Below are 21821 nucleotides of genomic sequence, written 5' to 3' on the forward strand. Positions count from 1 at the left end.
GAAGATTGTGGTGATGTCCTTACCCACAATTTGTCAATACAATCACACCCCCAACCCAGTCATTTGGTGACCCCTGCTGGCAACCCCTGGGTAATACACAAGTGGTGCAGGTGGTTCATGAGCCCTCCTGGGAGAGTATTTTTGACCCAGTAATATGCCTTTGGGTACCCACTGCCCAGATCTTGCTTGCTTTTTCTATGATTTTCCAGTAAAAAAGGAGCAGGGACCCATGGAGAAATGGCTGATTCCAGAGTTGAGCAGGGAAAACACAAGATGAGCCTGGAGCACCCTGCAGTGTCTTAAAGACATGCTAAAAACCAAAAGTGCCTGCACCCTGTACCCCCATGTTTATTATATCACTTTTCACAGTGGCCAGGATATGGAGTTAGCCTAGATGTCCATGGACGGATGAACAGGTGAAGAGAGTCTTGTATATGCACAGTGGAATACTGTTTAGCCATAAGAAAGGAGTCCTATTTTTTGCAGCAGCATGATGGAACTGGATGGAGGTCAATATGTTGAGTGAGATGGACTGGGCACAGAAAGACAAATATCACATGGTCTCACTCATATGTGGGAGATAAAAAATTGATTTCATGGAAGTAGGTACTAAAGTGGTAGCTGCCAGAGTCTGGGAAGTGGAGGCAGGTGGTGAAGAGAGGTTGGCTAATGGATACAGGCATCCAGTTAGAAAGTAGTAGTAAGTTCTGGTGTTCAATAGCACAGTAGGGTGACTACTACAGTTAATAATGAATTAAAGTTTATTTCTAAATAGCTGGAAGAAAAGATTTGAAATGTTTCCAACACAATACAAGATAAATGTTTGAGGTGATGGGTAGGCTAAATACTCAGATTTGATCATTATATCTTATATGTATCAAAAATATCATATGTGTCCCATGAGTATGTACAATTATTATGTAACAATTGAAAGGGGGGAAATAACATAAAATAAAAGGAGCAGAAAAAAATTCAGAAATCACAGAACATTATCTCTTACCCCACCACCGGTACCCTATGTGCAACTTTTGGTAGTATGAAACATTTTTGTTTTGGCAAAATCTTCAAAGAATTAGATTCCATAAGCTTCCCTCAGTAGCTCTTTCTAGCATTAAAGCTCAGGCTGTGTCTATACCTAGCTGAATTCAATTAAAAACTCATATTTATTTAGGAAACAAACTCCTATACACAGCATGGGTGCCAGTATTTCATTTAAAAAATGTTCATTTGTGAACATAAAGTACTTCTACTTTTAAAACAAAAGAAAAAGAATGGAGACATGTCAAAGAGAGTCAGAATCCAACCTGATAGAGCTCCTGATGTCCAAAGCTGGAGGAATTTGAGCCCAAAATAAGTAACATGATATTGGATTATAACACTAGTATAAGATAAATATAATGATTTATGCTGATATAAATAAAGGATTGAGTTAATGAACATGAAGTAAATAAGAAGGGGAAAAACTACCTTATAGAAAAATTTCAAATGATATAGGTATATATTATTATTAAGCTCTAGGAAGTAAAGCTTAATCTCTCACCTTCTTTGAACATAGGCTGAACTTGGTGACTTGTATTCAAACAAAAGAGTATGAAAAGGGGGAAAAATAGTAACTTTGCTGTGGAGAAATCTGGTAAATACCACCATAACAAAATGGTTAAGGTTAGCATCACCAGCAAAGAGTTATGTTAATATTTTGTACCCCTGATGTGATATGATGAGAAGGGCACTTTATCTCGGTGGCATTCTTCCCCAAAATGATTACGCCAGTCTAATCATGAGGAAACCATCAGACAAACACATACTGAGGGCCACATTATAAAAATGTAAAACTGACCAGTATTCCTCAAAATGGCCAAGGTCAAGTAAAACAAGGAAAGACTGAGAAACCATTATAGACCAGAGGAGGCTGGGGAGAGACATTACTACTAAACGCAATGTGGCATCCTACATTTCATCCTGGGCCAGACAGAAAAAGAACATTAGTGGAGAAATCTGGTAAAATCTGAATAAAGGCCTGAGTTTAGTTAAAGGTATATAATGATGTTGACAAATTTACCATGGCAAGGTGAGATTCTAACACTACAGGAAACTGAGTGAGGCATATGCACAAACTCCTTGCATTATATTTCAACTTTTCTGTATATCTAAAATTATTCTAAAATTTAAAACATATATATATATATATTGTGTAATAGCTATTGAGGAGACTCAGAGCAAGAGAATTCAGTCTCCTGAACGCTGGTAGATTTCTGAATAGACTACCAGGTAACTCATCAGGATCTTGTCTCTGTCTGGAGAGTGAGGGCCTAGGAGGGGAACCAGTGATGTTAACAACAGGCTGGCCATGAATCCATGAAAGCACCTACCCAGCCAATCAGTACATGAGAGGAAGGAGACGCTTCATATACTCTTAGGTGGGCTCACCCACAGTCCTTCCACAATAAAAAGAAAAAGCTTATCAATGTGCATGTGCTAAAAGACAATAGTAAATGGCCCTATTTTCTTCTTTATTTTCTAGAATTTTTCACAATATAGAATTTCAAAGTGTTTCCCAATAGCCTAGTATTCAAGGGAGGAAAAGAAAGAAAGGAAAGGGGGAGTGCCAGGAGAATCATATTACAATCTAATGAGACATGACTTTTCAAGATGGTACAATGGCAATACCTTTTTTGCCACTGACCCCTCTTCACTGGTCAAACAGAAACATTGTCCATCAGAAATCAGACATATAAATTGGTACCTTATTTGACCTATTGTTAGCATTTGACACACTTGATAACTCATTCCTCCTCAATGCATTTTCTTCATTGGCCTTCAGGACAACATGGTGGCTTGGTTTTTCTTCTATATCACTGGTCAGTCCCCAGTCTCATTTGCTGTTCCTTCCTCCTCTCATCAACATTTAAACTAGGGCTTGAACTTGTTTTTCTTATCTTTCTATAGTCACTTCCTTGTAATATCCAGTCTCATAGCATCTAGATGCTAAAATGTTCCCGAATTTGTTTCTTCATCCCAGATGTCTCTCCTGAACTCCAGACTCACATTCCAAATGTTTACTGGACATCTCTATTTGGATGCCTGTCGGAATTTTCAAACCATACATGTTCAAAATGGCACTACCAATCTTCCTCATTGCCCCAGCCCCCACCCATATTCCTGTTCCACTCACAGCCTTCCCATCATGGCAACTCAATTTTTACAGTTGTTTGAGCCACAAACTTTGTGGTTATCTTTGACTCTTCTCATTCTCTCACAACTCACAGGAAATCTTGCTGGCTCTTCCTTCTAAATGCCCAGAATCTAACCACTTCTAACTGCCATGGCTGCCACCTGGTCAGGTCTGCAGCCACCATCACCTGTTGCCTGGATGACTGCAATAACTCCTTACTGGTGTCCCTGGCTTGCCCCTCCTAGTGTCAACTCTCAGCCAGCAGCTAGGATATGTTAGATTATGTCTCTTCTGTACGCAAAACCCTGTAATGGCTCCCCATCTCACTCAGAGTAGAAGCAGCAGTGCTTACAAGACCCCATGCGATCTACTCTTGGGATCTTGGGCGCCTCTCTATCCTCTACTCCCTCCCTCCCTGGCTCACTCTGCTCCATCCCTATTACCCTCCTAGATGCTCCTCAATCTTCCCCTAGGGCTTTTACGTGGGCTGTTCTCCCTACCTATAACTCTCTTCCTGCAGATATACACAGATAACTTCTAGTCCTGGCTCAAATTGTAGGGTTACTAGATAAAAATAAAGGACACCCATTGAAATTTGAATTTCAGATAGACAGTGACATGGACATGCAATTTGGAACATACTACGTATACTAAAAATTGTTTGTGACTTATCTAAAATTGAAATTTAGCTAGTATCCAGCACTTTTGTTTGCTAAATCTGGCAATTCTACTCAAACATCATCTTATCAATGATGCCTATCTCCATCTTCCTCACTAAAATCCTACTTACCCTTCTCACACTCTGCTCTCCTCTTTTTTGATATACAACCTAACATGCTATATAGTTTACCTATTTATCACCTTAATCTTCTGTTTCCCTACACTGTCATGTAAAGATTCAGAGAAGGAATCATTCATTGATATATCCCAAGTGCCTAATACAAGGCAGGCACATAGTAGGTGCTCAGTAAACACTTATTGGACATGTAAATATCTTAAGGGATTAAGAGTTATTGCACTTCTGCATCCTAGCAAGTATTGTACTAGGTGTTTGGGATCCTCGCAATAACCTTGTGCAGTACACATTATCTCTTTTCCACAGTCAAGGCTCAGGGAGGTTTGGTAATGCCCCAAAGTCACGTAGCTAGTAAGTTGCAGTCCTAGGAGATAAATGCAGTTCTGCCAAACTCAGCAAGCCAGTCTCCTTTAGCTGTGCTAGGAAAGGATCAGGCAGATCTTGTCAAGGGAAAATTACTTATTCATTTATTTTTGGTAAGAATTTATACAAGAGTTCCATTTGGTGTGTGGAGCCCATTTAATTTCAGAAAATGATCCTTAGATGATTGTTCTTGGTTTGCACTAAATGTCATTCTGCAGATGTATGGGACAGAATGCAAGTGATTGCTCTCCACAGCTCTGTGGGCTCTTGTTCCATATCAAAATGGTTTTGATTCACTCGCCTTCTCTCACGTTCAAAGCACACATTTGTTAAATTGTTTCAAGATGTCTCCAAGGTACAATTTTGTTTTATAGTTACTGTCATCCCAAACTACTTAATGTTAATTTCTTACAACCTACTCCACTGTCAGCTTTCCTCATTGTTGATATTTATTTCCCAGCTAAATGTGCATTTATTTGTTGACATTTTTATTAAATTAGACCGTAATAAATCTGTCGGTGTTTATATCTCCTTTCCCTTTGCACTCTAGAATTCAAAGGAAGTTGATGTGTTTATTAGCTGGCTGACCAGTTGCCCTGAGCAACAATAAAGGGTAAGTGCTGTGATGTGAAACTATGGCAGGGGGTTGGGGGAAATCCTAAAGCCCCCTGTGGTGTCTTGGCACATCTTGAGGTCCAGGACAGCTTCTGATGCCTTTGAATAAGGACCTCCAGGGAGATAGTTAAAGAAGACATCACTGTCCATCCCATGCATCACTGAGAACTTGGAAAGGAGAATGGGATACCAAGAAAAACCTTGAACAGTGAATAGGGAGCCTAAGAAATGACCTCTGTCTCCTGTTGCCTGATCAGAAAGTGTAATAGATTGATAAAGAACACAGGCTTGGGTGTCAGACAGATCAGAGTTGGCAGCTTGCTATCTAAGTTTGGGTAAGCTACTTAAATTCTCTAAGCCTGAAATATCTCATTTATATATTGGAGTTAATTATAATATCAAGCATATAGAGTAATTATAAAGACCTAATGAGATAAGACACATATATGTTTAGCATTATACCTAACATAATGTAACTGCTCAAAAAATAGTGAGTGACTGCCATTATTATTTTCTTGCTTTGCTACAGATTCCATTTTCTTCCCCTATCTAGTTCTGTCTGATTTCTGCTGCCATCCTGTATCACATTTGCCTATTCTGAATTACCTGCACAGGAGCCGTGATTCAGAATTATGATTTAGCCAAGTCAAACTTGGAGTGCCTTGTTTCAAATTCAGGCCAAGATGCTTTCAGTTCACTTAAGAGAAATCTAGCAGCATAGAGTATTAGAATAAGCCCAAACTTTGATGACAGAGGACCTCCCTCACAGACCCTAGTAATTTTTTCTGACTTGGAACAGCTTGAGCAAGCCGGATTAATTTCCCAGAAACTCAGTGTGCTAATCCATAAAGTGGGTACAATTTCTTATCAGCCTGCTACCTCCCGTGTAATCACTTAGTAAGCTGCAATGTTTAGACAGATATTCATGAATATCTTTTTCAGCAATTTAGGCTTTATGGGAAATGAGGGAAGAGAAACTTTTGTTGGATCCAAATTGAAGGAGTAAATGAAGAGGACAATGATTATGTTTTGTAGTTACTAGGATGATCTTGGCTGGCTATGATTTGGGGAGGCAGTAGAATGAATTGATAGTGTCCTTGGGGACTTTGCAGACTTATGTCACATTATTAGGTACATCTTCAAATCTGATGCAGGATGAAAAATACACTTTGCTATGAGTAGCTTCCAGGAGTTTGGTTTTACTTTAATTTTCTACTAACTAAACAATATAATACCTAATCAAAAGTTATATAGAATTAATGCAGCTAAAGAAGCATGTTATTGCTCCATCAAATGCACCATATTAATCTACCTAGTACCAATAATGAGAATATAATTGATGTAATAAGAGATTAACTTCCTTAGATGCATCTAAGGTTTCAGCCATTGCCCAGCAAATTATCTGCTTAAAAACACATGTGCCAATATTAAGTCCTGAAACCTAAACTGTATAAAAGAGTTATGTAAAACAAGCATGAAGGGAAAGGAAACTGCAATAAGAGGCTTTGAGGGGCAGTGTAACATATCAGAAAGAACACTGGATTCAGAATAAAAAGTCTTGCCACACGAGACCTCATATAAGCCCTGAGCCTTGGTTTCTTCATGCATAAAAGGGGCACTATCCACTTCTGGGGCTATTGCATGGATCAAGTATGTATTATATGGGGAAGTATTCTGGGAAATCGAAAGTGGTACACATAGGTACGAAGCTGTGGAAACAATGAAATAAATTAAAAAGTCAAGACCTTGGTTGAGAGGATTGCCAACCCTCCATTCTTTCCTAGAGGTGGTCCCACAGCATAGTGAAAATAGCCCGGAAGTTAGGGTCAAAAACCAAATACGAGGTCCATGTTCACTAATTAATGAGTGTGTGTTTTTAATTGAAGGCAGGAGTTCCTCCTACAGAAAATGGAAACAACACTTTCTTACTTCACAAGGTTTTGGTAAACTACATTGATATAAAGTATGAAAAACATATTTTGTAGACTTCAAAGCACTCTACAATATAAGAAAATGTCTTCAGTAATATCATATCTTTTATAGAATCCAATAGAAAACTACTTTATCTTTTCTTTTTCCTTTTGATGTTGTCTTCATTCATCTCCCCCCACCCCGTTTTCCCTAGAGTTTAACTCTACTAGAAATTTATTGTAATTTGTGCATAAAAGCAAAATATTTAGTGAGCACATGAAATAAATGTGTCTTGCATTGACTGTGGGGGTCATTTTGATTGTCCATGACAACTTGATGAGCCTTTCTAAGATTTACTCCATTTGTCCAAACTTCTCAAAGCCTATTTTTTTCTACCTCGTCAGTCCCCATTGATCTCCTTATTACTAAAGTTACCAGCTTGTCTCTTGGAATAAAAGTTATGCTTCTAACCATGACCTGCCAGCCCCACACGGAAATCCCTGCCTCTTCTGTGGTCTCACTTCCCATCCCACTCTTCTTCTCCAGGCAATCTGCCCTTCCTTATCTATCCTTCCAATACAACATACATGTTCCTTCTCAGGGCCTTTATATCCATTGACATTCCCCTGCACCTGTAACACCCTTCCACAGATTTTTTACTGGCCTGCTTCCATTCCCTCCTCCAGTCTCGACTCAGATATTGCCTCCTTGGCGGGGCCTTCTTTGGTCACAGTGTACAGTAGCCCCAGGACTCCAGTCTCTCTGTGCTATGTTGCTTCATTTCAGAGTATTCTTTCAACTCTACACAATCCAAGTCAGTGGTTCTCAGCCAAGGGCAACAGTGGCACCTGAGGGGAGGTTTGGAAATGTGTGTGGACAGCTTTGATTGACGTTTAGTATCACTTAGCCTCATCGACTGCCTGCTAGGAGGACAGTTAATGGATGAGGCTGGGTGAATGTGATGCCTGGGTGGATCTGCACATGGAGAATCATCCCCCCACAAAATGTTGAAAAATACTGATTAACTTTCCTATTATGTGTTGCCCCCATTTGGAATGTAACCTTCTATATTAGTTTCCTATTGCTGCTGTAACAAATTACCACAAACTTAGTGGCTTAAAACAACACAAACGTATTATTTACAGTTCTGGAGGTCAGAAGTCTAAAATCAACAGGCCTATGTTCCTTCTGGGGAGTTCAGGGAAGAATCCAATTCCTTGCCTTTTTCAGCTTTTAGGAGCCATCTCCATCACTTGGGTCATGACCTCTTCTTCAAGTCATTCTAATATCTTTGCTTCCATTGCCATTTCTCTTACTAATGACTCTTACCTTTTGCATCTCTCTTATAAGGACCCTTGTATTACATCAGGCCCACTAGGTAATACAGGATGACTCCCTTGTCTCTTAATTACACCAGCAAAGTCCCTTTTGCTATACAAGGTAACATTCACAAATTCTAGGCATTAGGATGCAGACATCTTTGGGAGCCCATTACTCATCCAACCATAGCTGCAAATGAATAGGAACCCTGTCTTGTTCAATGTTATAGGCCAGGATCCTAGCACAGGTTCTGACACACAGAGGTGCTCAGAAGATATTTGATGCTGGGTGAATCAACGTCAAGTCAATTGTTTACAACAGCCTAGTAAACATGCCTGTGGGCAGGCTCTCATGTGAGTGCTGCCATATAAAATAAAGCTGCAGTTTATAACAATGTTGTTCTCCCTTATGGAATATGGATTTATTCATATTGAAAACTGTTTTACAACAAGCAGAGAAGCATAGTTCTTACTCAAAATCTGCATGGTGATTTTGTCAGAATCTGCTTCAATCTGAACTTTCAGAATAAAACTTCCCACAAGATACCCTAAGTAATAAATCTTTTCACTGGCTGTTTTCACAAGGAATTGGATGTAAATGAGGAAAGGGAGTTAATTCTGCTAAATAATGCCTCATTTCAAAATGCTATAATGAACATTAGTGTTTGAGGCAGTTGGTGCCATAAAGCTTTCCCCTTGGAGGTTGTGTCTGAAGGAATATAACATGTCTTAGTCCATTTGTGTTGCTATAACAAAATACCTGAGACTTGTAATTTTCAAACAGTAGAAATTTCTTCCTCACAGTTCTGGAGGCTAGGAAGTCCAAGATCAAGGCACTGGCATGGTCAATGTCTAGTGAGGGCTATACTCTGCATCCACGATGGTGCCTTGTCACTATATACTCTTGAGGAAATGGATACCGTGTCCCCACGTAGGAGAAAAGATGAAAGGGATTATGCAGTTTTGTGAAGCTTTTTTAATAAGGGCATTAATCCAATTCATAAGCACCAGAGACCTTACGGCCTACTCACTTCCCAGAAGCCCTACCTCTTAACACCATTGTCTTCAGGTTTCAGTTCCAACACATGCATTTTGGAGGGACAGGTACATTTAAACCACAGCATAACAATACAATGTAGATTATCCAGAGAGCATTGCATGGAACTCAAGCCTCAAACCAAAATATTTTCAAGTTTCGTCCTTTGGAAATTTTTTCTTGACTCAGAGGAGTCAAGAAAAGGAGAGGAGTATAGCATTGCATAAATTCCTAAGGCCAGTCTGACACATACAATTGACAAACCCATCCTTTCTCTGTGCCTTGATACCTACCTCTTTTGTCCTTTGTGCTGAACAGGGGTTGAGATCTCTTCTGTACAGATGATGATCAGAGCTCAGAGAGTAAAAATAACAAAAACAGCAGAGGCAGCACCAGTATTAGAAATTAGATTGCCTGACTTTCCAGCCAGGCCTCCCCTTTTCACTTCACTGCAGACAAATATGCCCATGCTCCTTCCAAGATAGGATCCTCTGAGCCCAGGGGAATGTCAGAAAAGGGCTCTTTGCTGATAGAGAATTTGCAAAAATCAACTGTGGAACTCAATTATGGGGGAAATGGTGGTGTCTTGGAATTCTCAGACCCAGCATAAAAAGGGGTACTAGAACCTTCTTAAATCATTCTAAACCAAATCAACCAGGGTTGCCTTAGTAGCAAGTAAAATGACTGCGGAGGTGGGAAGAGGGGAGTGATGTGGAGAGATGGGGACACTCGAAGTGAGTCACTGTCTTCATCAACTACTACATGTATCAAAGGAAAATTCTCATTTACAGAACAGATTACATTTGCTGCTAACTTCAGCAGGCTTCTGACAAGCTACGGAAGAATAACTCTTTTTTATGGAAATTCAATCTAGTTTGATGCTGGGGAGCATGGGCCCATCTAAAATGTTAAGTGGCAGGAGCAGCAATGCATCAGGTATCTGTTCAGGCAAACAGGGCCTGAGCCATGGGCCATTTCCACATGAGCACTTGATAGTCAGCCCTCTCTCGCTGTCACCATGGAAGCAGTGGGAAATCATTAATGCTTTTACAGACACTTCAGGGTAGGGGCCAGGAAATAGCCTCTTCAAATGGTGTATTGGAGGCCCTTCTGCTTAATTCAGACCAGCACACTCAGCTGATGGACTGAGGGTTTTGTGCAGAGAGCTTGCAGGTTGGAAGAATTCTCTCTCTCATTCTCTCGTGCTCTCTCTCTCTCTCTCTCTCTCTTTCTCTCTCTCTCTCTCATTCACAGACCTAGAAGTATAATGCTTTTCTCTTTTTCAAGGCAGCTGGGGCCAAGAGGAGAAAGCAAGCATAGAGAGTCAGGATGCCCAGCTTTGTGTCTGGACTATAACATCCCATCACTCTTAACTTTGAAAAACACATGTCCCTCTTCAGAATCCATTTCCTCATCTGTCACATAAGAGATGTAGTGGGCTATGGTGCTCATTGTTCTTTTGCCTTTTCAGAATTCACTCTTATCCTCTTTGTTTGGTAATATCCTCCCTTTTATTTTGGAAAATTCTTTCCCTTCTCTGTGGACCCTAAAGATTTCCCACACCCATATGCACAACCTTGGCCTGAGGGCTGCACAGGAGGCAATGATTATGTCATTCACAATTCCCCACTCCCTGGCCAGGGAAGAATTAAAGGAAAATGACCCTAGGAGAACCAGGGAGACTTGCCTGGTTTCTAAATCTTGCTCTGCCTCTTGCTGGCTTTGTGAACTTGGACAGCTTTACATAACTCCTCAGTGTTTTAAGAATAGATAATCATAATGCCTTCCTCACAGAATTGTGTAACAGAATTCAAGATTAAGTACAGGCATACCTTCTTTTATTGTTTTTCACAGATAGTACATTTTCAAATAAACTGATAGTTTGTGGCAACCCTGCATCAAGCAAGTTTATCGGTACTATTTCTCCTACAAGCTGGGCTCACTTTGTGTCTCTGTGTCACATTTTGGTAATTCCCACAACATTTCAAACTTTTTCATTATAATTGTATCTGTTATGGCAACCTGTGGTCAGCAATCTTTGATATTACTACTGTAGTTGTTGTGAGGTGCCACAAACTGTACCCCTGCAAAGTGGCAAACATAATCAATGTTATATGTGTTCTGTGTGCTCCACTAGCCAGCCATTCCTCACCTCTCTCCCTCTTCTTGGGCCTCCCTAGACCCTGAAACCCAATAATATTGAAATTAGGCCAACTGATAACCCTGCAGTGGCCTCTAAGGATTCAAGTGAAAGGAAGAGTTGCACATCTGTCACTTTAAATCAAAAGCTAGAAAGAATTAAGCTTAGTGAGGAAGGCATGTCAAAAGCCCAGGTAGGCTGAAAGCTAGGCCCCTTCATGCCAAATAGTTAGCCAAGTTTTGAATGCAATGAAAAAGTTCTTGAAGGAAATTAAAAGTGCTATTCCAGGGAACACAGGAATGACAACAAAGTAAAACAGCCTCATTTTTCATGTGGAAAACATGTTAGTGGCCTAGATAGAGGATCAAATCAGCCACAGCATTTTTAAGCCAAAACTTGACCCTCTTGAATTCTATGTACTCTGAGAGAGGTGAGGAAGCATCAGAAGAAAAGTTGAGATTAGACAGGTTGGTTTATGAGGATTATGGAAAGAAACGTCTCCATAGCAAAGTACAAGGTGAAGCTGCAAGTGCTGATGTAGAAGCTGCAGCAAGTCATCCTGAAGATCCAGCTAAGATAATTGATGAGGGTGACTACCCTAATGGCTTTTCAATGTAGACAAAACAGACTTCTGTCGGAAGAAGATGCTGTCTAGGATTTTCATAGCTAGAGAGAAGTTGATGCCTGTTTTTGAAGCTTCAAAGGATAGGCTGACTCTCTTGTGAGGGGCTAACGCAGCTGGTGCCTTTAGATTGAAGCCAATGCTCTTTGGCCAGTCCAAAAATCCTAGGGTCCTTAAGAATGATGCTAAATCTACTGTGCCTTTGCCCTACACAGTACATCTATTTATGTACTGTGGTTTACTGAATATTTTGAAGACTACAACTTCAGAAAATATTCCTTTCAAAATATTACTGTCATTGACATTGACACCTGGTCACTCAAAAGCTCTGATGTAGATGTACAAGGAGATTAGTGTTGTTCTCATGCCTGTTAACACAACATTCATTCTGCAGCCCATGGGTCAACAAAGAATTTCAACTTCTGAATCTTATTATTTAAGAAGTACATTTCATAAGACTCTAGCTTTCATAGATAGTGATTCCTCTGATTGATATAAGCAAAGTAAATTGAAACCTTCTGGAAAGGATTCACCATTCTAGATGCCGTTGAAAACATTCATGATCACGGAAGGAAATAAAAATATCCACATTAACAAGAGTTTGGAAGAAGTTGATTCCAACTCTCATGGGCAACTTTGAGGATTTTAATGGAGAAAGTCAACAAAGGTGTGGTGGAAATAGCAGGAGAGCCAGAATTAGAAGTGAAGTCCAAAGATGTGACTGAATTTCTCAATCTCATGATAAAACTTGAATGGATGAGGAATTGCTTCTTATGGATGAGCATAGAAAATGGTTTCTTGATGTGAAAGCTACTCCTGGTGAAGATGCCGTGAACATGGTTGAAACGACAACAAACGGTTTGAAATCTTCCATAAACTTAGTTGATAAAGCAGTGGCACAATTTAAGAGGATTGACTCCAATTTTGAAAGAAGTTCTACTGTGGGTAAAATGCTATCAAATAGCAGCACACGCTACAGTAAAGTCTTTCCCAAAAGGAAGGGTCCTCAGTACAGCAATCTCTACTGCTGTCTTATTTTATGAAATTGCCCACAGCCACTCCAACCTTCAGCTATTAGCATCTTGATCAATGAACAGCCATCAACATGAAGGCAAAACCCTCCACCAGCAAAAAAGATTACATACGACTCTCCAAAGGCCGATAATTGTTAGCAATTTTTAGCATGAAGTATTTTTAGATTAAGATATATACATTATTTTTTCAGACATAATGCTATTTTTTACTTAATAGACTACATGATATTATAAACGTAAGTTTTGTGTGTGCTGGGAAACCAAAACTTTCATGTGACTTATTTTATTTGTGATATTTGCTCTATGGCAGTGGTCCGGAATCAAACTCACAATATCTCCAAAGTATGCCTATGTGAAGCAAGGAGCACAAAGTAAACACTCATTAAATGTTAGCTATATTATTTCCTTACTATTATTATTTTCAGTATTGTTATGCAGATAATGAGAGTTCTCCTCTATCTTCTGGGGTTGAGAAATTGACATGTGTGAAGTTGAGGATTCCAGTACCACTTCCCTGGCAGCATGGAAAAAGCCATCTGCAACAGGGGAGAACAACGACAAAGAAATGCAAAGTCAAGTAATGGGATTAGAGACAGAGCCCCAGCAACTTTGATAAAATCGCTTAATTCACCCAGACCTGAATGTTAGCCTCAGGAAATGCCAGTTACATTGGATGATGAATGTTTGTTTCCTTTTTCCTAAAGGCAGTTGAACTGAGTTTATATCATCTTCAAATTAATAAAGGAGATTTGATTAGACAATTTCTAAGGGTTCTCCCATTTTAAAAACTATTTGGCTTCATCATTTTATGCTACTTATTCATCATATATTTAGGGCTATCTAAAGTATAAAGGGGACTTTTCCTGGAAAGACGTTTACGTTGAGATATTTTCATTGCAACAAAATTGTCCACAGATGTTTAGAGCGGAGAAAGTTTAGAGGATTGATTTAATTGAGCAAAAGAAATCTATATATGACCAATATGAGAAAAGGCATTTAAGCCAGGGCCTGACATCTAAATAGGACTTGTCACAGTGAAGAGTGGGAATAATTCATTCTCATTGGCAATCAGGGAAAGGCAAACCAAGATCACAATAAGATATCAATTTACACCATTGCAACAGCACTAATAAAAAATACTTAGCATTGTTGAACTTGTTCCTTTGTACCACTAGAGAAAGTGTGGGACCATGAGATTTCTTGTACATTGCTCTGGAGTATAAATTGGTAGAGTAACTTTGGATAACATCCACTATATTGATATTATAAAGTTATCACATATCCTACAACTCAGGACAATTAGCCTCCTAAGACATCTACCAAAGAGTAAGCTTGTACAGCAGGAAACCTGTATAAGAATGTTCACAGTGGCACCATTCATAACATCAAAAACCTGGAAACAGCCCAAATGCGTGAATCTTAGCAATATGATATTGAATGAAAAATCCCTAAAAGATTATAAATAGTATGATACCATTTTTATAAATAAAAGAAACTTGAATTAAATTACATACATTTTCAGAATACATAGAGATATGTGTGAGAGAGAGCAAGAAAGAAAGAGAGAGAGAAAGAGAAAGAGAGAGAGAGATGGAGCAAGAAAGACAGGAAGAGAGGCAGGAAGGGAGGGAGGGAGGAGAAAGATAACTCAGGATTCTGATGGAGTTTCTTTTGAATGGAGGGAAGCAGGAGGTCGAGGTCAAAACACTGGAGAATCTCAAGAGTAGATGTAAGTTGTTCATATTCTTATTTCCAAACTAGTTCCAGTGTCTCATAAGCCAAGGATTATGATTAATCTAATTCTATGCACTTTTCTTTTAAGAAAAAAATGTCAAGGAGAGCATTAGACACAGAGAAATGAGCTTAATTTAAAGCTCTTTCTGATCCTCCCTGTCCTTCCTCCCCTCATCACCTGTGGCTAAAGCTGGACTCTGTGTGTGTGTGTGTGCAGGCGTGCAATGTGTGTGCATGTATGTGTGTGTATACATAACTTTTTTTGCTAAGGGGTACAGGGAAGTTAGGCAACTAGTATAAGGTTAGAGAAGTCACAGAGGGCATATCATTTAGGGGCTTTTAGGCTATGAGGACTTGGTCTTTTATCTCAGATGCAACAGAAAGCCAAGAAGGCTTTAAGCAGAAGAAAGACACAATTGTATTTAGGTTGTAAAGGATGCAGAATGAAGATTAGATTGAGGAGCAGGAAGGCAGTGGGAATGAAAGCAGAGAGAAGTGAGAAGCTTCTGTACTCCATCTGGCAAGGGAGACCTTAGTACCTAGGACCAGGGGGCAGCAGTGGTTACAGGGAGGAGTGGACTAATTTAAGAATGTTTAGAGACAAAAACTGCATCTTTGTAAGTTTTCCATTTTCCCAGTGTGTAAGTCTGTTCTCACACGACTAATAAAGACATACCTGAGACTGGCTAATTTATAAAGGAAAGCAATTTAATTGACTCACAGTTTGACACAGCTGGGGAGGCCTCAGGAAACTTACAATCATTGCAGAAGGGGAAGCAAACATGCCCTTCTTCACATGGTGGCACAAGGAGAAGTGCTGAGTAAAAAGGGAAAAAGACCCTTGTAAAACCATCAGATCTCGTGAGAACTTACTCACTATCATGAGAAGAGAAGCATGGAAGTAACAGCCCCCATGATTTAGTTATCTCCCACTGGGTCCCTCCCATGACACTTAGGGATTATAGAAACTACAATTCAAGATGAGATTTGGGTGGGGACACAACCAAACCATATCACCCAAAGATAAGGTGTTCATCCATAATGCTCTATACATCATGTCAAGTGACTAATTTCCACGCTTGTAATTAAACATTCAAACAGATCTATTCATTAGAGGTGACTGTATTTCACCAGAAGCCCTCACAAAAGAGGTAGTCTTTGAAAAACTTCAGCTAGCAATGCCAGTTAGTGTTTGTTTTCCAACATGCTGCAGCTGTAATTGGGAAATAACTGAACCATGTACTCATTAGAAAGGAAAGTGAATGGCCTCTCACAACCCTTCCCTCAAGTTTATGACTTGGAAGCCTAGATCATAAGAATTATCCCCCCCCAAAAAAAATCCAAAAATGATCAGAAGCTTCGATCATGCTCTCCTGAATAAGAAGGTGAGCCTCATCATACTGCCTATAGCCAGGATGCCTGGAACGCCTCACAGTGATAATTTTCTCTTCAGATTTTTCTTTTGACAATTAAATCAGACCTTGATGAATTTGGAGGAAAAAACACCCAGCACAGTGATTATGAGTACTAATTAGGAAGCAAAATAGTGGCTTTGATGAATCTGTTCTTGGTTTGTTCCTTAATTAATTGACTGGCTGCTATTACACTTGTTGGTTGATTGGTTGAAATATTCCATTTAAAATCTGATATAGTCAGGGTTCTTTATTTCGAAGAGCCTTCCAAGGAGGAGGAGCGAGTGGGTAATAGGGCTGCGAAAGGCAAACATTTATTATTTCATTGTATTTGTTGGATGCACAGGGAATTCCTTGAGCAGGTTCTAAGCATATGTCTTCATCCAAGTACAAGGTAACCTGTGTAACTCTGGGGAAATTTGCTTTAAAGGCAGCTATTGGTTCACTTTGCTAAACACAAGGTCCTCAAGGCCTGCCTTTAGCACTTACTGTGACCACATGTCCATACCTGAGCATGGCATTGCCACGCTAAATGCTATGAGCTGGGCTGGCACATCCTCTCTGCCTTTGTTTCTAAATGGCTCTGCCATCCAAAACATTACAAGGGAAATATCCCAGCAAAAGGCAGAATACAGGGATGCATTTTCCCCTGCAAGACTGTCTAATTTTTTGGTAACCCTAACTAATTTCATCCTTCAAAGTCTTGTGACATTGATCAAAACAAGAAAAGGCAGCAGCCAAGCTCAAGTTTTTCCCTGCTGCCCAAAGACCACACCCTCCCATTTTGGTTTGGGAGAAGTAATCATGTATCATGCCTAGACTAATCAAAAAGTAATTTTCAAAAGACGACTCTGAAGAAATCATAAGTCTGATTCAAATGAAGAACCTTTTGGAGTCACCCACGACAGGGAACTTACATCAGTGTGTCAGCTAATCATCAGAACTCCAGCCTCTGAATTCTATTTTGACACCTGCATCCCACATCCAAATATGAGACCTATTCTGGACTATGCAGCAAGTGGTAAGAAGAAAGAAGAAACTAACTGCCCATAGCCAAGCCCTTGCTCATTCCTGCTGATGCAGATGAAATTCTTGCTATAATAATTATAATTGTATTTAACAGCAATAAATAATTACATGTTTAAGTGGCAGTAGAATTGTGACTATTAACATTTGGTTTTCAACAAATCCACGTTGTTGGAGGTGGTAGTAGAGAGAAATCTAAATGGTGACAGGACTGTATTCTCAATTCCTTAGTGTCTATAAATTAAATCTTATGCAAAGACTACAATTACTCTGAATTTCTGAATAGGAAAGATGAATTATTACAGTGGCTTATTCAGAGGCAGAGTGCAGGCATCTGCAGGTGAACTTCCTAGCAAGTCTGGAAAAGTCCTCATGTTGCATCAGCGATCTTAGAGCTTATTGACCAGGAATGGACTTGATAGATGGGGGAACACCTATGCCTGCTAAATGACATAATGGCTCCCTAATGCAACGATCTGCTGTAAGTTAGATTTCCAGAGTCATACTTAGGAGTAAAGACAAAAAGAGTTTTGTTTTGTTTTTGTTTTGGAATAACCTACTTGCTATTGCCTCATTTTGCGTAGTACTGGAGGAAGCATTTTCTGCTCAAAGTCTGCCTGATCCTATCCTTCAGGCTCCTAGTTTTAACAGCACAGTGTACAATGTCACTATGACCCCAGGAAGTGGGGAGAAAGAGTGGTGAGCATTTTATAATCTGGCTTGCTTTAAAGTCACTTCTAGGTAGGAATCTGAATTTTTGGTGTTGTCAAACACCTGTCTCTGTCTGAAGAACCATCTCTATCACTCAAGACATTTCAGATGTCATTTTCTCAGTAATTCTTTCTCTCTCTGAAGTTTTATACATCATTACTGTGCACAATCGTAAGACACTAAGTTTTACTCTGTGTTACAGCTTTTTACATTCTTACTTTCTTCTTCTCTACCAGAATATAAACACCCAGACAGAAAACAACCATCTTTCACTAATCTACAGAGCCAAATCCAGTTTTATATATCCAATAGGAGTTTACCAGACAGGATCCAGTCTTTGTTCTTAGCCCTACCTAGATTAGAAATCAGACTCCTTCATATACCAGCTGCATGCCTGGGGACACGAGTCGTATCTTTTGAAGGCCTCAGTTTTTTAGCTTTAAGGTGGAGATAATAATAGGTTATGTACTATAGGTCTTTTGACAGCATTAAATGAGATGACACAAATTATTTAGCAAAGTCACTTGCATATGATGAGTCCTCAATAAGTGGAAGTTATTAAAATTACTATTAAATTAAGCCCAAATATACTCCCTGTTTTCTTCACTGGGAGGTCCTTTAAGTCAGAGATAAATGTATTCCCCTTTGTAATCCCAGTATCAAGCACTATGCATGATCCATGCTAGGTCCTCACTGTTTCTGGAAGAGGTGCATATCTCAGATGTCTGGCTTGCAATGTTAGGTCCTTCTGTTGGTTGTGAGCCTGCAGAATCTTTTATTCCATTGCAAACAGCAGGAAGAGGAAGCTAATTGTCTGGATAATGTCTGCAGGCCTCATTTGCAAGAACTAGAGAATGCTTCTCTCCATTCAATAGCATAAGGTTACTGTTTAAGTTTTCTATTTTCTGCACCTCGCTCGCTCCTTTTTGTTCATAGAAAATAGTGTAGAAGTGAAGCAGGAGAAGAAAACAAGAAGTATTATATTGAAATGCTAATCTCATTTCATTAAATGAATTGCAGAGGCTGAGACAGTGATCTGCATCCATAAAGTATAATTTCTTTAAATACCTTGAGCTCAATATTCCCTTCTGGACAACTTTTCATCTTCTTATTTTTTAAAGGTATTAAATTATGCTAAAGTGTCCCAATTGAGCTTGGTTTTTAGATCATCCAAGCTAAAGGAGATATACTCAGTGGTGAGGGTGAGACACTGATGTACTCCAAAATATCCTCTTAAAAACAGCTGTGCCCTGCCTTCTCAGGCTGGCTTACATCGCCTGAAGCAACTCCCCAAAGTTGAGTAGTGCTTATTTCAGGAAACAGCAAATAATCACAGTTTCAGGTCAAGTCCATTACAAAGTTGGTCAGGTCACCGCAAGCTTCTCTCAGAGGCTTTGGCCCCAAAGCTTCCATATTTATTGGGAGCAAACCTTTGTCTAAAAGAGCATCCGTTTCAATTCTCTAGGGAGGACAGCTGCTGATCCAATAATGTTCTTTATAATGAGCTTGGGGTTGAGTTCATGAAGTTGTTCAAGGCCAGCTCTGTTCTTGCTGTACCTATGGGCTTGTACTTGAACTTGAGAAGGTCAGATTCAAAGTTATTTTTAATCACAATTTTTAAAAGACATTTTAACCTACAATGAAAGGGTTGGAAGCATGGAAGAGAATAGGTATTCCCAGAAGACAGGGAAGCAAGGAAGAAATTAAACAAAGCAGGTGATCTCACAAGAAATGGAAGTGGCCAGAACAGATGGGAGGAAAGCAGCAGTGCCTCTGAAGGCACAAAACTTTATCCTAGAATAGCAAAGGTCTCTAGAAAATGCTAGGAGAACAGAAGAGGAAAAAGGAGAGGTAGAAGAAGCTACTAAGACAATATAAATAATTCCATTCTTTATTTATTTAGTCTTTTGACACCAGAGGAGAGAATAAGATGCCAAGCTACTCTCTCTGGATGTATATGAGACAGGATTCTGAGATGCTAGCAAGAGAAACCAACTCTGGCTGTTTAAAGCAGAAAATTATTCAATAGAAGGATGTTGGATAGCTGCTGAATAGCTGAGGAACACTCGACAGCAGATTCAGCAGCTACTTAGGAGCAGCGCTCAATCCACACAGTGGGTCTGTGAACTCCCCCTTGGAGCCACAGCTGAGCCCTGGGGGCTCCAGCTTACTGGATATCCAGCCCCAGTCACTGGCTAGTGAGTCCACTGCTAGCATTTTTTCCTAGAGCCCTTAGAACACAACCTTGCTACAATCCCCTCTACTGCCAGACAGGAGTTTCACTGGACTCTTCATTCATCTTCACTAACTCCTATTCAAAATATCGTCAAGTGTATGTTAGAGATTAGCTCATACATTTGTGCCCTAGTTGTAGCCATAGCCAGAAAATGAACTTTCTGGCATCTTCAGCAACTCCAGTGAGAGATGAGTTCTATGTTTAGCAAATTCTCTGAACATAAGAAACAAGTTCAGATAGAAAAGTGAAAAATAATGACAGAGGTGTAGTATATGATGAAACCTGTTTCGAGTTCCTAAAATATTAAGAATGGGATACCACAGTCCTGTGAAGTAAACACTGGGTCCTGTAGCCATAACTGGGTATAGTGGTTACAAGCACAGGTTCTGGAGACAGAGAGACCTAGGTCCGATCCTGACTGCATTGCTTCTATACTTACGTGATCTTGGACAAGGCTCTTTAACCTTTTTAAGCCTCATTTTCCCCACCTGCAAAATAGGCTTAATAACAATTTGCCAACATCAATGCCATGGCATCTGCTGTGACATCTGTTGTTTTTGCCTTCTTAGAACCTCTTTTTCATCCTGTCGTCCTAATAATGTTCCCATTTCCTGTGGAGAACTTAGTGTGATCCAAACGGGCCCACAAATTGCCCTCATTCATATGGGTGGCATGTGACTCAGATTTGACCAATTCACGTATCCCATTTACCTGGTCTCAGTGATTGACTCAGGGATGGGGATGGGACTCAACTTGGGCCGATCAGAATCCTTCCTGGAACCTTTCTCCTGGAGATGCATGAAGGCTATTTTTCTCCACCAAGGCTGCTACATTGGTAGGAGGTGAGCTTAGAACTACAGGAGGCCATGTTTCCTACTTCGCAGAAAAAGTTTGCCTGAGGTAGAAATGAAGACAGAGTCGTAAAGACTTTGAGTACCTTCATCCGGCTAGACACAAAGTCACCTGCTCTCCTGTGTTTCTCAGTTATGAGAGTCAATACATTTCCTTTTATGCTTAAGCTAGTTTGTATCGAATGTCTGTAACTAACAACCTAATGAGTCCTGAGGAATCTAGTTGTCGAAAGCATTACATGAGATAATGCTAGTAAGATGCTTAGTATCTGCAAATATTTGGTTTTTTATCTTCTTTGCAACAGGTGCAGGCATTGAGCTGAACTGTAACAAAAAATGATACTTATTATTATTATTTGCATTGTTCAAGACTTGGCCATATCATCCTGTATTATCTGTCACTCTCGAGGCTAAATGCATTTCAAAATTTTGCTACTGGTGTTAATAACATTCCCTCTTTCCCAAATGTAATTTACTTTCTCTTCCTTCTACCCAAATCCTACACCTTTCGAGTCATAAGTGTTGCTGCCATAAATAAGCCCTCCCTACAAAAAGTAAGACTAGTCCAGGTTTCATCAGTTTCCCTCATCTCCGACTATGTACAGTATATCAGTGTGCATCAGGGCATTTGTTGTTTCTATATTCTCTCATCATGGTGACTATTTCATGTGTTTGACCCTTGGAACCCATGTTCTGAGCTGCATTATGCTTTCATTGACAGTAAGAACAAATGTTATACCTCTTTATATACCTCACTGCATGACGCAGGGTGGAGCATTACTCTTCTCTGTACATAGGGGGCAATAGACTGGGTAACCTTACAAAAAGTTTGGTTTTGTAAGC

The 21821-nt window shown here is 39.8% G+C and overlaps 1 long non-coding RNA gene across 1 annotated transcript in view; it reads left to right on the plus strand.

The window, feature by feature from the left end:
* The first annotated feature begins 5134 nt into the window (after nucleotides 1–5134).
* LOC139363726 (uncharacterized) overlaps nucleotides 5135–21821 on the plus strand; it is a 149238-nt gene continuing 132551 nt past the window's right edge. Inside the window, exon 1 of the long non-coding RNA XR_011624548.1 lies at nucleotides 5135–5281. This is a non-coding gene — a long non-coding RNA (uncharacterized lncRNA). The remainder of the gene's footprint in view (nucleotides 5282–21821) is intronic.

The sequence above is a fragment of the Macaca nemestrina genome, chromosome 6 (assembly GCF_043159975.1).
Source record: "Macaca nemestrina isolate mMacNem1 chromosome 6, mMacNem.hap1, whole genome shotgun sequence".
Classification (NCBI taxonomy): domain Eukaryota; kingdom Metazoa; phylum Chordata; class Mammalia; order Primates; family Cercopithecidae; genus Macaca; species Macaca nemestrina.